The sequence below is a fragment of the Balearica regulorum genome, chromosome 9, assembly GCF_011004875.1.
Source record: "Balearica regulorum gibbericeps isolate bBalReg1 chromosome 9, bBalReg1.pri, whole genome shotgun sequence".
Lineage (NCBI taxonomy): Eukaryota > Metazoa > Chordata > Aves > Gruiformes > Gruidae > Balearica > Balearica regulorum.
In genome coordinates this window covers 14,101,978-14,117,751 of record NC_046192.1, presented here as the reverse complement: position 1 = coordinate 14,117,751, position 15,774 = coordinate 14,101,978, and the positions used below count along the sequence as shown (strand labels likewise).

General features: G+C 39.0%; 1 long non-coding RNA gene across 2 annotated transcripts in view; it reads left to right on the top strand.

Annotated features, from left to right (window-relative positions):
- The window catches only part of LOC142602925 (uncharacterized), a 72,874-nt gene that overhangs the window by 5,583 nt on the left and 51,517 nt on the right, over positions 1–15,774 (top strand). For both annotated transcript variants that reach the window (XR_012836779.1, XR_012836780.1), the window contains exons 2-3: positions 6,229–6,523; positions 13,553–13,723. This is a non-coding gene — a long non-coding RNA (uncharacterized LOC142602925). The remainder of the gene's footprint in view (positions 1–6,228; positions 6,524–13,552; positions 13,724–15,774) is intronic.

Sequence of the window (15,774 nt, the reverse complement as noted above, 5' to 3'; positions counted from 1 at the left end):
TGGATACAACTATCTTAAACCGCTTTTAATTATTCTATTGATTGGATATGTATGTTGCTATGCAGCCAATATACAAGATTTCTTTTACATATTTATTATTATCTTGAATAAAACTGTAAGAATTATATTTATAAAAGAGATTTCTAAGACTCTTTGGCTTTTTAATAAATCAGGGAATAATATTATACATGTTTTTGCACTGTTTCCCTTTTTTACCCAGTGTGTTCTACTTCATTTGCAGCTGAATTGAAAAAAATACATTTCTTGAGTAGTGATTAACTTCTCCTTTGTGGATTTCTAACTTCCAGTTTATTAATTCTGGATTTTTCATTATAATCAGTAAATTGCATATTTGTCAAATTATTCCAAGAAAAATGCAGAAAATTCTGTTGTAGCTTCACCTGCAAAAACAGATCTCTAGAGGGATTCCTCCCCCCCCGCCCCGCGTGCTCTGTGTGCTTTCTAGTGTGCTAGTTACCACAAAGCTGTGAGATCACTTGTTAGATTCGACTGGAACTGTGTATCATTTTGAGATTACTTTTGTCCACAGAATCATTTCCTGCAAATTCATATACTGAAAATGTTTATTAATTGGTTGTTCATATTCTGTTTGCTTGGATTCTTAAATAGAAATAATGAACTCACTAGAAATAAGAAAACAAAAACCTTCTCAACCAATTTGTGTGAGCTCTTTTACACTTTGATGTCACCAAATCTGTGTAATTCTATCTCTGTCAGGAAATTACCACATGCCAGAGATTCCTGTATGACATGCTGACTGTCCATATTCCTAAAAATGTATGATTCTTAAAATTTATTTTTATTAGGATGACATCAAAGACCACTGTGGATTTCTTGGCCATTGTGAACTGATTGATAATATTTTTATTCACCATTAATTCTGTAAGAATCTAAAAGAAGAAATTGCTCCTGTTTGCAAATAGGCGGTCATCTTTTTAATTTGCAATTTATTTTTTTTTCTGTTTTAAGTCAAATATGTGACGAATGACCAGTAAAGGCTAATCTAAATCTAGGCATAGTTAGAATATGTTTTTCCCCCAATCCATTTTTATTAGTTTCCTTTCAGGACACTGTGGCTCGTTACAAAATCTAATTGTGAGTCCTTACTGGGTTCCTGTTGTTTGAAGATTTGTGCCCATTACCTAGGGTTTGCAGGACTGGACCTGTAGATTATGAGCTATTTGGCCCATAGTTTTTAAAAATCTGGTATGAAATGGTGTGAGTCCAGTAGAAATTGTCATTTTAAGTGTTTCCAGCTTTTCTGCGTAGGTGAGCTTGTACACCCCCCCCCCCCCCCCCCAAAAAAAAACCCCAAACCCAAACAAACAAACAGACCCCACCAAACCAAACCAAAGGAAAAAAATCACTAAAAGCAAGAAAGCCAGAGTCTGATGTTAGCCACGTGCGGTGGGTGCAGTTGTTGGACATACCTCTAAACTATTTCTGGAACACCACTTCCAAAACTGAATCCCCTTTTTTAATGAAATACCTGAAGGTTAATATTAGTGTGTCATATTGTCCGTCCACATGGCCGCTGGCTCCTGTGCTTTCCTCACTAAACTGATGCAATTAAACAGGATTGTTCATTTTCCTCCCTGCAGTGCTGCAGTCCTGAAAAGTTTCTTCAAAGAAACTCTCGGACTGGAACTGGTGCAGCTTTGCGGAGTGAAGCTCTCACTGTACTTCAAAGCGGAGAAAATCTTGCAGCTGTCTGGAGCCCGCTTGCCCCAGGAGGTGTCACTGTTGGGACTAGCAGGGTGAGCTCCAGATCTGCTGTTTATTTTTTAAAGGCTGCATTGACCATGAGGTAGGAATTGACCTGTATTATATCTCCTTCCCTGCCCCCAGCCCTTCTGGGGAAAGGTAATCACAGGTAAAATTAGCTGGCGGCTTATATGGAGCTACGGGCAAATAAAATATTTTTTAAAAAAGACATTGAGCGCTGGGTACCTTAAGAGATACCAGCTAATCCAGGCTTGTTAAAATAGTTTTTTTCCTGTTCTTGCAGTGCTTGTAAATTAGACTCAGTCAGGGAGAAAGTGTCACGATATAGCCTTTTTTTCATTTTAATACTCTTTGAGGTGAAGGACAGATGAATGTATGTGACATGAGATTTATTGTGTAAATTTTAAGGTTTCACTAAATAATACGCTCTTAAGATACTTGATATTTACTAAATCCTTTTCTATTAAAAAAAAAGTATATTTATAGATCGCACAAGGATTGAAAGTTTTTTTTAACCATAAATATAACGCAAATAACCTGTGTGACTTCCTGTAGATTTACTAGAGGCTGCAGACTTTTTTTTTTTAAAAAAAAAGTATTAATTTTAAGGTTAGGAGTGACTGTGGTGTCTATTCTACGCAGCAAAAAAATCTTGCTAAGTTAGACTTAGTTTTTTGAGCAGCCTACTGCAGCCCAAGGTAAGTTGCTTCCCTGGTTAATTTATATTCACCATCAACATTTTGCACTGTATTTCTAGTATGAGTGTCTTCTCTCAGCCCTCAGCTTTGGGATTTGTTTCACCAGATCTGTCACTTTGCCCATTTTCCATGAGTTTTGGTGTTAAGAAGTTTCCTATCTACACAGCAATAAGTTAAGATCTAGCGAGTCACATCTTCTGCTTAGTAGATATTTCTTATTCCCATGGTCTGTGGTTGATAACAGGGCATGTGCATTACAAGAATTAAAAAAGGAGCATCAATTTAGTTTTAAGTATCTTCAAACTCACACTTCCTATTTTTATTTAAAGGATACATCAGAAACTCTTTTTTTTTTTCTAGCCAGAACTGCTGATATTAGCACAGAGCACACTGCCTATTGCTTGCAATGTTAAATTTTACTGAAATGGTAGATTTTGAAGTTCTTTGTCTTTGTGTTGTCACTGTGGAAAGCCCAGAGAAGCAGGGTTCCTCTATCATTCAATAACTCTCTTTCTTGTGCTCTTGATTTAATTTCTCTGAGCTTTGATGTATGTTTTACTCTAGTTGTGAGAAATGCATATATAAAATGCCACATGCATACGAGAATTTCAAATTTAAATGGATTTAAGCCCCAGCTTTAAGGGGAGCCCTGTGCACAAAGAAAAATGATTACCCGTTAATTTTTAGACCCATAATCTTAAAATGTCTCAAAATGTCATAGAGGCAAATACATCACAGCCAGGATAAATCTTTCTAGTCGTCTTACTTTTACGGAAGGGAAAAAAAAAAAAAAAAAAAAGCAAAGTTATACCGTACATGATAGCTTCAAAAAAGCACAATTATCCTATGTTTTGCACCATATATTTATCAGTAATCCGTTCTGTGTGCAACTTTAAGATAAAAGCTTGTAGTTACTCCACTGCTTGCTTTTCTAAGTCACTTAAAATGGAAATATTGCAGATGGCGAGGCTGGCCAGTAGAGGCCTCTCTAGATTTGCCTTATGATGAAGGGCTCTGACTGCCTGGAATCAGTCACAGGGAGCAAAAGTACTTGAAAAGATTCTGTTGGGGGGGTGGGGGGGGAAAGATCACTTTTTAATGCCCTTTTAAGTTGCAAGATGTTGATTAATGTTGCCCTTTACATTAATGATGTTTCAAGTAAAAGAAAACAAATTTAAAATGGATAAATTCTATTGAGGATGCATTAATTAAACAGAGACTTTACCATATGCTGTGGCTGGAGTGCTTGCTGGCCTTTCTGTTGTTGTTACCTGTGTAAAATCCACCCCATCCTCTACATGAATGCCCAAGCTGAATAGCCATTTGAATGAAGGCTTTAGTTTGATTCGCCATACAAGGGGTACTGTGTCACTGTGTTTTCTTTCTAGGAGTCACTAAGTGATTTCTATATCTGTTGTCATGGTGATATAGCAAAGCAGGGGAAAATGGGGGCAACTCCGGGCTTTCTCTACACCCTCTGCACTAAGAACTAAGATGTTGTTAGCAGGCCTATAAAACATTGGGCTTTATCTGGGCCTTCTTTTTGTTCTCTGATTGTCAATAAAACTCATTTTAAGGGTAACAAGGACATCTAAATGTCATCTGTCACAGTGTTAGAGAGATTAAGTTTGTTTAGGAACTTGTGCTGGACAAAAGGCCGCTATTTGTTCGGCAGATACAAAGCGATGTTGGCCATCAGCAATCTTGATTTAGAAGGAGGGCGCATGGAGCATCCAGGAAAGATCAGCTCAGTTGCAGGTGATAGTAAGAGGCTCCTTGACACGACAGCATTTGAAACAACACCAAAACAAATATGGTTTTGAGTTAGGAGTGGTTTTATTGGGGCTTTGTTCTCTCAGGGGTTTTTTTGTTACTGTCTGCATTGTAGACCGCGTGTTACTGGAGTAGCTGCATAGACCTGAGGTAAGAAAACAGCCATTGACAGTGGACGGCCTGTTTAAAAACATGACACACACACCTGATAGTCCTTGAATGAATAAAAAAAGAAGAGGGAAAGGAGGTTTTTCATGGAAAATCCAACAATAATAGGTGCTGCATTAACTCAGCATTTACTCAATAATGAGGCTAAATGGAAAGTACAGATTAATGAAGACATTGGTGTTATTAAAATCAAATCCTGTGGTTCATATGCTTTTCTTAATAATGAACATTGTGGCTATTGGAGAGGAAGAACAGGATTTTTTCTATTAATTTGGCACACGTCCCAGATCTCATTCAACCAGAACCTATCCTGTGCAAAATGCAACCCATGGCCTTTATGTTCCACAGTCTTTCCGTTTTATATTTGTGTTAATCCAGAAAAAAGGCTTTTCTTTTTTCAAATTAAAGAAAAGCAAAGGGTGATCTTTGAGCCTAGATATTAATTAAATAACACAGACCAGCCATGTTGATTTTAGCACAAAGGTTGGTTGAAAAATGTCCCCACAAGGGAGTTGCAATGGTGTTTATTGCACTACAACTACATTTAATTCTAATGTTTGTGTTTGGATAGTAACACGATGTATAATGCTGACTGAAATCTTTTGTGGCTTGCTGTATATTTAGCGGGATCTATAGTAGAATATTCAGGACATATATCTTGACAGGTAAAAATATTTTAATCTCATTCGGTAAGGTTGCTATAGTTCCAACACCAAACAAGCATGATTTGAGATGCAGCTGAACAATGGAGTTGGCAAAGCTGAGTGCTCATTTTGCAATATGCTCAATGCGAAATGTTTGTTTGACATGTGGAAGGAAGCTGCATAACTTACTTGGTGGTGGGCTGTATGCTTTGCAGCAGTATCAGCTCCTTAGTGAAGTATTTCCCATTATGTTGACCCAGCCATTTTCCCCAGAGGTCTGCAGAATGAATGGTGGAGGCATACCGTGTGGAACGGGAGAGGAGAGGTGACCCATGGGAAGGGACTCCTTGTCTTCTTGGGTAGACCAGAAGTGAAAAGCATGAGAGAATGCTACTTCTCAGTAAACTAGACCTTTCTCTCTAGCGAGCAATCCCAGATCAACCCATCAGCTTGGTTCTGCGCATGGATGAGAGTAACTCTGGCTGAAGAACTAAGAGGTCCCAGAGCATGTTCTGTTAGCTTATGTGTTCCCCGTATGACAAGGCTGCATTCATAGTGAAATTAAATGCAAACAGTGTGGTAAATCCCCCAGAAGGAAACCTTGTCAAGTACTGGAAGGTATGTCGTCTCATCCTCTCTCTGGGTATGTGACAGTAAAAGTTAAACGTGTGCAACTGGGTGTATAGTAAAGCTCACTATAATATTTTCAGCCTTAGGACCCTGTTTCAAAAAATGTCTTGCCTAATAGCTAAAAAGTTGTGTTGAGGTTGTTGCTGTAAAAGATAGAAACCACCCTCACTATTTACCAGAGGCCTGGCATCCATCCCTGCCACAGAGGGCAGCCGAAGGGTGCCCGATGGGAGATGATCAGCATTGCTCTCTTGTCTCTTTCTATATCACTATGTCCGGGGAATGCAAAATTGTGGCAGGGAGCCTCTCTACCACCTACAGCTTCCTCCTGTGAAAGAGGCTTTCCCATCCAAGCAATTTACATGGTTTTCTGACCTCTCTGTGACCAGGCCCTTGCAAATTACTTATTACCAGGAGGCCAGAACCCAGACTTCAGTGTTCAGTATTGGAATCAGTTGGCAGGAAAAAAACCATACTGCAAAGACGTTGTGAGGAAAAAAATGGAGTGTTTTCTTTGCAGACTTCTATATGTTTATGACCTGCCACTCTCCTGTTTTCTATTATTTTAGGTATGTAGTCTGGTATTCATTCAGCTACGCTCCAGAGTCTGCGCTGAGCTATGAGACCAGTCTTGGTCCAGAAGCCAGGAGATCCTGCCTCTCTCCTCCTTGCTCTAATTCCACTTGCTTTGGAGGAGGAGTTGCCTCAGTTTCCTTCTTTCTAGAGCAGAAATTCTAGTGTTTATGAAATGTTCATGGGACCTTGTTGGATGCTTGTGCAAATGACAGTTTGATGGTGTGAAATGCCTTCTTACCATGGAGCAAGCTAAGACAGAAGAATGAGCGAGTGGTGTTTAAGACTCAGGTATTTCATCCCTATCCAGTTATTTTTACGTGTAAATTTAATTTTTACATTTTCTTTCTCTGCCTCTGCAGTGACAAATCTGTGCAAGCTGTCACCTTGGCGTCACTGGGACAGCTAAGTGCTACTCACTGTGAGAAAGGGCTGCAGAATTAGGCCTCAGTTAGAAAATGTTTTAGGGCCATCAAAAGCCTGACCCTTTCTCTGGCTTCAAAGAAGTTATTGCTAAGTATTATTAGACTGTTCAAACTGGGACACTCGTAATAGTGCCAGGAGCAGAAAGTGCTCCAGCTTCAATAGGCATTTTGTATCGGTAAGGTCTCCAGGAGCAAGCTAGCAGCCTTTGAGCTTCCCACGTGCCGTTGGGAGTAAGTGGGCAAAGGTGCCTGTGAGTCTTCAGGTGCACAGAACGGCTTCATCAAGGCCCAGATGCAGATACCCTTCCTTGCACTGAGAAGCACCCCATATTGTGTAATGTATTTTTTTGATGTGAAGTAAAGCCCAGAAGAGTCAGCCCTGTCAGTCGGTGGGTGCCTTCAGCATCCCTTGAAGTGAGCAAGAGCAGAGGGCGTTTGCCCCCGCTTGACAAGCACGGACCTTTAATGTTAAGTAGAGAAGTTACCTGGTTGTACACCAGGGACTTGAAAGTTGTGGGAACGTTTTATTAGCACAACTGCTCAGAAAGGAAAAGGGGAATAATAAAATTACTTCTTCGTATTCTTATCTGCCACAAATATTATTAGATATGGTTATCTTTGGTAAGACGATTTCTTTGATAATACTTGTTTCAATGTTATTCCTGTTTGTGGTTTAAATAATAAAAGAGCAATGAATTAACTGTCTATGCTGGAAGAAGAAAAGTGCTGCCGTCTTCTATTGGAAATGCAGGGAGTCAGAAAATAGTTTATTATTATGACTAATGATTGTATGGGAGATGTGACTATTCAAACTCCCTTAGTAATGAATTTAATGTTACATTTACAGAACCAGTCCAGTTAAAGAAGTTACTGCTATTTAAAGTTAATTCTTACAAATAATAAGAAAAAATTAGCAAGACAGCAAAAATGAGTTTTATTATATTTTTATAACTGTTCAGTTACTATGAATTGCTAAGATATGTAAAGATCTTTGAAGATGAAAAGCTCTGTGTAATATTATTATACTGGCATGGAGAAAGTAAAAGGAAAAAAACCAGTTCATCCTGTTATAATCCTTTTAGAAATTTTAACAAATCCAACGGCTTTCAAGTAGTGGAAATATTTCAGAAAGTGCTACCACCACTACTGCTGTTGCTCCAGGCTATATTATCATATACCATAGTGTGCATGGAAGCAAAGCTTAACTAAGGTCATTCTAATGAATTTTGAACAGTTACATGGACCTAATTTGACTTTCTGTCCTGTATGAAAGGCAACCTCTTCATGCTGCAGCACCCAGCAGAAACCCCTGAGTCGTCTTATCAACCTCATCTGCATTTTTCATCATTTGAAAGAGCTGCAAGTAATGCTCAGTCTATGAACTCGGTGCACACGTGTGCTTTTTCCATCTTCAGTATAGGGGCCAAACAATAGGTTTTTTCAGCCTGAAAGGAACTGAAAACGTATTTTATTCTGCTATCTCCACTTCTGGCTCCAGTTTCATTCTCTCATTTTTGTTACCAGATTTGAGTTCTCAGGTACAAAAGGATAGCATTTTGCCAAATTCCTTTGACATCAGTTGTCCCCTCCATTCACAAGAGAGCTGAAAGGCTTCAGCAGCATTCCAGGAAGCCATTTCCCAGTTGTTGATAGAAAAAGACACATTGAAATCCTGATCTCATGAATTCCCATCAGTGATGGGAGCTGGTCTAGCTGGGCCTTGAGCCCTTTGCGCTCTTAATGCAGAAACCTCACTGCCTGGAGCTCCTTCCAGCCCCACATCCTTCCTCCTACAGGGTCCCATATCAGGTGCTATGGAAAACGGTATGAAAACCTTTTAGTAGCTAAACACAGTGCACCGCCCCAGGAACCAAGTCAGAGTGTCTGGAACTAGGGAAAGTCCTGGAGATTTAACATTCTTTACATAATATTAATTCTCAGTCTCTCTATTCACTATGGGTATTCTTTACTTTGTAAAAAAGTTTGTGGTAAATTTGTGGTCTCAAAGAAATCCAGTGTTGGTGAGTTCCAAAGTAGTTGGAAATCAGAAGTTCCATTCTGCAAGAAATTAAATACACAAATGCAAATAAAAAATTCTCAAGAATTCTCAATCCCCATTTTTTGGTGGAAAATGTTAATTCATGATCACTGAAACACTTGGATAGCATTTGATTACTTCTTTTTACCTTTTACCTAATATATGATACAATGAAAGAATTTGAATCAACACATTAAAGTTTAAATGAAACAATTTACTTGCTCTGAAAAAATGTTTGTTAGATTTATAACATTTGTAGATATTGTTATACTTTATTTATAATGCGTCCATTTTTATGACATTGTGCTATATAATGGAAAACTGAAAAAAAAAAAAGTATTCTGGTCTCTACCATAGTTTAATTATAAAACAAAAATTCTAAGTTTCTTCTTATCATTGTTGTGTTTGCCATCATTTCAGTAAATCTCTTGTTCTTAGGTGAGGCTCCTAACCTTTCCCAGCTATTCAGTTTTCATACTTAGATCATGCCTTTATGTGTCTCCTTTCTCATGTAAATAACCCTGTGCTTTCAACTTCTCTTCAGGTGAGGGTTTTGGTTTGGTTTTTTTTTAGGTTCTTGGCTATTCTTAATTATCTTTTTTATCAGTTCCCCATTTATCTCTGCATTATCCCATTTGATAGAAAGTAATCAAAACTTATGCTCTAATTTTGAAATGGCTTTATCATTGGTAAAGTCATTTAATGATATTTTTGGTTTTGCCCTCATATTCTTGCATCATATTTGCTGTTTTTTCATTGCAGTTCAATACTGCCATGAGTGATGTTTGTGTCATCTGTCTTCCTGAACGGATGTTAAGTGAAAACATTTTAAGGTTCACTAGAAGAAGAAAAAACAAAAAGCACTGAAAAAAACCAGATATATTTGCACATTAAAATATATTATCATGGTACCTCTTCACCTGTCTAGCTTACATCTCTCCAAGGGTGAACCATAGCCATCCTTGGCTGTTGAAGGTATTTTGCAGCTCCTGCTTTTGTTTTAAAATCCCAAGCTCTTCCCAGTTTTTTTGACAGGTCTGCAAACCTTTTGACAAACCTATGCCAAGGTTTGTATAGCAAAACCAGGTGCACTCTGCATTGCTTTTGATTCTACAGCAAGAGTGGCACATAGCTGTAATTTTACTCAAGTCCCTAGCACCATTTTGTTTAAATTGCTCTGCATTTGTGTACTAGCTTTTTGCAGTTCACCTGTCTGCATGTTCCTCAGGGTATACTGAATATTGCCAGGCTGCTAAGATGCCTAATGAATTCTTATCAAAATGTGACTGTGTCTTCCACAGTCTCATAGGAAATTGCAGAAAAACTGAATGCAGACTGTTTGAAGGCACCTGTATGTGAGACTTAGAATGGTTTTGCTTAGATTTAGACATCCAATTCTATAAGGAGGCTGGTCTCTCTACGTTTCCTATGTCCTCCATGAAGAAAAGGACTGGTATTTTAAGTGCGCTGAAGCAGTATGCAGTATCAAATGCACCAACCTCTTGTGTCTGTGTCATCCCCGGTCTTCCAGCTTCTGCAGAGGGAGATGTGATGCAGGTTATAAACAGCCTGTCTCCTCTGAGAAGAAGAAAGTCTATGCACAATCTACTGCTCTATCCCTTCAGTCCCTACAAATCCTTGCAAAGGCCTTTGAGATGTTTGAAGAGTTTCTTGTGGTTAGTAAAGCGAGATCACCAGTATCTGACTGTGATTCAATACAACCAGTCAGTAAAAGTAACCCTCGTTCTGCTCCTGATTCTTAGACTAGCCCCAAATGAATGGGAGAAGACATAAATTTTTTTAATTGTCTGCAATGTTGCACTTGGGATCTTTGAGGACCTGTTGGACAGCAGATGTTTCACTGCTGCCATCCATCACTCAGTCTGCTGAGTGACCTGCCCTTTGGTACTGAGGGGATTTCTGAACTTGGTAGTTATTATGCCTTTTTGTCTTTTTAGTGCTCAAGCCCACAGATAAAGTTTAATGATGCTGGTTTGCAGAGAGACAGTATTACAAGTTCTTGTGAGTAAATCTCAGTGTTACAGGTCTGGCCAATCTTAAATTTTCGGTCTCAGTTCATTTCATTAAGTATTAATTTCAGTGGAGTTTATCACGTATGTACCATTAATATTGCATGATTTTTTTGGCTTCCTTGTCTGTGTTGACATAAAATAGAGGCAAGATCAAGGCAGACATTCATCTCAAGACAGAGCTGTTATTTCCAAGTATCAAGCATGAAGAGCTTCTTGTGTGGATACTTTGATTACTCGGAGCCCTTCCCTACTTTCTACTGGTATGCCAGTCACTCCACATGACAATTTTTTACTTCTCACCTTCCAACTGCTACCTTAGCCACCCCGATTCTTGCCTAAGTATTCTATTGCTTTTTTGTGTGATCCCTTTTCTTTAAATAAGGAATCCAAAGGGCCTGATCCTAGACTGCCCCTCACAAGTGGCAGCTCAGGGACTTGCTGAAGTTTAAACATGATGTCAGTCCAGCGCCTAAAATGTCTACTGTTAACTGTTAAGTCCTCAGAGCTGTCCAAAGAATTACATGGCAGCACATACCCCTGACTTCTAAACAGCAACAAATGTTGAGCAAGAAAGATTTGAGCGCACTAAATTATCTCGTTAAATTAACTGGAACATTTTAATTTTTACTAGAGTTGAGTGAGCTTGAGTAAATATGACGAATTGGAAGCTCACTTCATTTAGCAGACATCAAACACACACAGAACGTTGCGCAATTTAATTTAGCCCTGCCAAGCTGGGAAAATGCTTGTGTAATGTCAGTGAACAAGAAAAGGGCTAAAATTTACTCTCGGTTCAGAATGCATGCATAAATTCCCTTGACATAAACTGGTGTTGTATATGTATGTATGTATGTATATCATAAAGCTTCCCTCAGGGAAAATTCTCCAAACACACCTGCAACCAGAGAGAATTTGTGCTACTGTGAGTTATTCCCAATGAAGTCAATAATAGCTTTCCCTATTGTTCTAAGTGGAATATGTAAACTCCTATCTTACACCCCAAGGTTTATCTCCTTTTCCTCTGCTGTCTCTTATCAAACACATACCAGCACAGTCGCTTGTTCAGTCATGCTCAGTGGAGTGGCTGTTATTTTTTTTTTTTTTTTTTTTTTTGGCTTTATACCCTGAGCTTAATGGGCACATTTTGTGAAGAGTGAGCCAACCAGGTAAATAGCTGCTACTATGGAGCTTAAGAGCTACAGCTCTCAAATTAGGAGGTGCTTTTTGTCAAATAGGCCTCTGTAGCTCTAATATTAGTAACAAAACAAGGGCTTTTCAGACAAGAAAAAAATCTTTAGTCTGACTCTGTATCACACTTAACTCTGTTGCCTTGTCAAATATGTCAATGTTCATATTATACAGCAGCATTCATCTGTGGATGCAAAAGTGCTTTACAAATATTACCTCTTCAATAGTTTTAATTTAAACTTAACAACCAGGTTTGTGGGATGCTACTCGAAAAGAATCAGAGTGAACTATTGAAAAAGTTAGTATAAATAAATTATAGTGATTTATTTGCTTTCCTGTTGCTCTTTAGAAGGGTGTGGGTTTAAGCTCCAGAACAATGCTACCAAAGTATGCTTCAAACAGGGTTTTTTTGTCCTTTTGTTTTAACACCATGTCCACACATACCTACATGCTTCTTTCATTCCAGTTGCAGCTTCTCTGCTGCTGTAATTGGTAAGCATCTTCTGGTAGAGGACCAGGAACAAGGTACGCAGGAGGCAGAATACAGCCCCTCGTAGAGGCGTTATGGTCTCAGATGCGTGCAACACGCAAAATTAGTCATCCTTTTTTCTCCAGCTTGTTTATGAAATTTTATTACTTTCTTGCATGCTTCAGAAACATTAGCTAGAAACATTATTGAAGGAGCTCCTTGCCTTCAGGCTATGCAACTTCTGCCAGTGTTTTAAGGCATTTTTATTGAATTTTTAAGAAAATTTGCTTTGAGCACACTCTTTCATTTTACATTTTCTGAAGACAAGGCTGCAAGCCTGTTTGCAGAAGGCAGATGTCACAGACACCTGTTGTGAGTTTTAAACTGGTCTGTGAAACACAGTGTGCTAGGATGGCTTGCGCTGTTACCTGTCTGCAACCAAAATAATAGCAAGTTACCTGCTCACTGATAACTAACCGGATGTTAGTCATTCCTCATCTTGTGAGCTAGGTTATTATTTACAAATTATTAGGTTTTGTGAGTATCCTATTCACTCAGTATGCCTGTAAGAAATGCTATTTTGGCATTAAAAGAAGAGTACCTTAAGGCAGATAAAGGGAGGGAAGTTGCAGGCAAGCTGTCTTTGGTGTTTCTGTTCTTGGATTCCTGATTATTGTGTTCTAGGTTTTGAGTATCAGAGCTGGTGCATGCTCACAACACTACTTTGAGTTTTCTGAGAGCTGCAGGTTATTTTTCCCTTTGAAAATCAGGCTTTTGGTGCCCAAAGGCCCAAACTGGAACATTTAAAAGCAGAGGCCTTCGTTTTTATCACGGATGCACACAAAGACAGTGAGTGAGTGGGAAGGAATTTAGAATGCATATCAAGGGACGGTTGAGCAATGTGAAGTTGTTGCTGTGGAGCACATTTATTCTTGCTGATAATTTGGTGAGGGTGCTCTTGCATGCTGAGGAAAGCACAGGGACTGCTCATCCTTTGGAGCCCAAGGGTGCTTTGGGATGGTTTGTTTTCTGGTCTGCTTTAGGATAATAATTCTGCAGACAGCTGGGTTGTGTAAGAAAGCTTCCATTCAGGTAACATAAGCCTAAAATAATTAGATGCGTTCCTAGGGCATAGATAAACATTAGCCTTCTATTTTTTGAAACCAGATGAACTTACTAGACCCACCCTAATACTCCGGGGTTATGTCCTGCCTGATGGGCTGCCACAGAAGCGCTAAAACCGTCGCACACAAAGGCACCACGGGACTCCCACCATCAACATGAGCTCTCTGCCTGCCTCTGGCGCTAGCTGTCAGAGCCGCTTCATCTGAAATCAAGGTAAAGAATCAGCAGCACTAAATACTACAGGACAAAGGCATAAACTAGCTTTGTAACCCTGGGCAACCTGGATGTTTGCTGACTGGCAGTGTGAATGACAGCCCAGTTGTCAGTCTAAAATATCATCCTCTAATCATTCCAGATGTCAGCCGACAAGATGATGGCTACTAAAAAGGGGAATAATTTGGAAAAAGTCATAAAGCCCATTATCTCCTGCTGAAACCATTTCTCTTTGCTATTTCTGAAGTCTCTGCAAAATAGATCCAGAATCCCATATGTAACATGCGACTGGTTTATTAAGAGAGAGCGGCCACTTAGAACTGCACCGGGTACCCCGTTACATTCCTAGGGAAACCTGCCCCACGATACGCCACTCCTTCATGTCTTGGCAGGTGACTCCAATCCGGCCATACAGCGTAACTGAAATATTTTACCTGTTCCAAAATACAACAGGAAGCAAAAGGCTGCTGCGGCAGCTGCTCACACGCACAGCCTAGCAAACCAGAGAGAGAGGATGGGGTTATTCACGGTGGCAGCAGAGTGCAGTTTCTGGCTAGGATTCTGATTGATAGTTTTTCTCCTTAATAAGGAAGGAAGCATCGGAAGAAATTGTTAAGGCATTTCCATTCTTGCTTAATTTATTCAATTGCTTTTTAATTTCAATATGAAGAGAGGACTGCATTCTGAACTTCAGTCTGAATGAAGGGCTTCACTTAAAGGGAAAATAACAAATAAAAGGAAAAAAAAAAGTCTTTTGAGAAGGACAACCAAATACAGCAGAGATGGGGGAGGGGAAGACAGGAAAGGAAGGTAGAAAATTATATCTGGGTCTTTAGCTTTGTATTTTGTAAGCATTGTCTGAAATGCTGAAGTCAGACTGCAGTTTGTCGTTCAGATAAAACTAAGAATGAACCCACACAGTGGCTCATTATAGCAGGCTGTTTTAATGACATAAACTAAAACTGGAAAACATTCATTGATCACTGTGTTAATTCCTTCCAAGATCTAGCAGAGGAGATTCCAGACTGTGAGCCAGAAAATTCTGTATCTCATTCATATAAAATATCTCAAAGAAATATGTTGAAAGATTGCTGCCCAACTTTGGCAAAGAGGAGGGAAGTATGCTTAGAGCAACTGTTAAAAATCCATCTCCTGTAGGCTGTATTGGGCCCAATTCTGCCATTTTCACTCATACTGACTGATAACTGACTCCGATTAATTGCAATGAAGGCAGTGGAATAATTTATGTAGTAAGGAGTGAAATTGGAATGAATTTAGGCAGAAGGTTGTAGTCATTTGTTGTAATGAATAATTTCCAATTGCTTGCTCTGTACCTGAGCAATTCTAACACGGTCATTATGGTGATGTGGAGGCATGGAAGGATCCCACCTAAGAAAAGATCTGGGTTTTTTATTACCAGTTGGATTTCTATTAGTATATTATGAACATACAGTTTCTTCTTAACTAATCAGTTACTGTTGCCAAATTTTTTTCATTTTCTCACATGGTAGTTCCCACGTTTTTGCTCTTCCAAAGAGCTGCTTGAATCGAGTACCGAAAGCTTGAATTTCCAAACAGTGACTTGACTGGTTTTACATAAAAGTTGTGATAAAAGATCATACTGAAACGTCTTCCCATGTCAGGTCAGATAATTTTGCTATCTGCTTCTACTAATATTTTGGCTGAGGTATTGTATCATGCGTAACTTTAACTATGGAAAGTTTGGAAACACAAAGCCTTGGTGGGAGCTTGTGAAATGCTGAAAGGTTGATGTGCCCCCCCGAGCATGAGATGGAAGCCCTGAATGCTCTTGGTCATGGAGCTGCCCAGAATAAATTCACAAAAAATACTTATTTTAACCTTTGTAGAAACTGATCTTAACTGTCTCTTGAAAGTTTATAAGTTTTGGTATTGGTTCTCAGTAGCTGCAAGTCCTAATTGTAGTTTGGTTGTGTTTTGCTGATATGTGTCTATATACATTTGTGTTCATGTGTGTTTACATATTCTGGATTCTTTTTAAATCTATAGAATAGATATACTTTTATACAAAT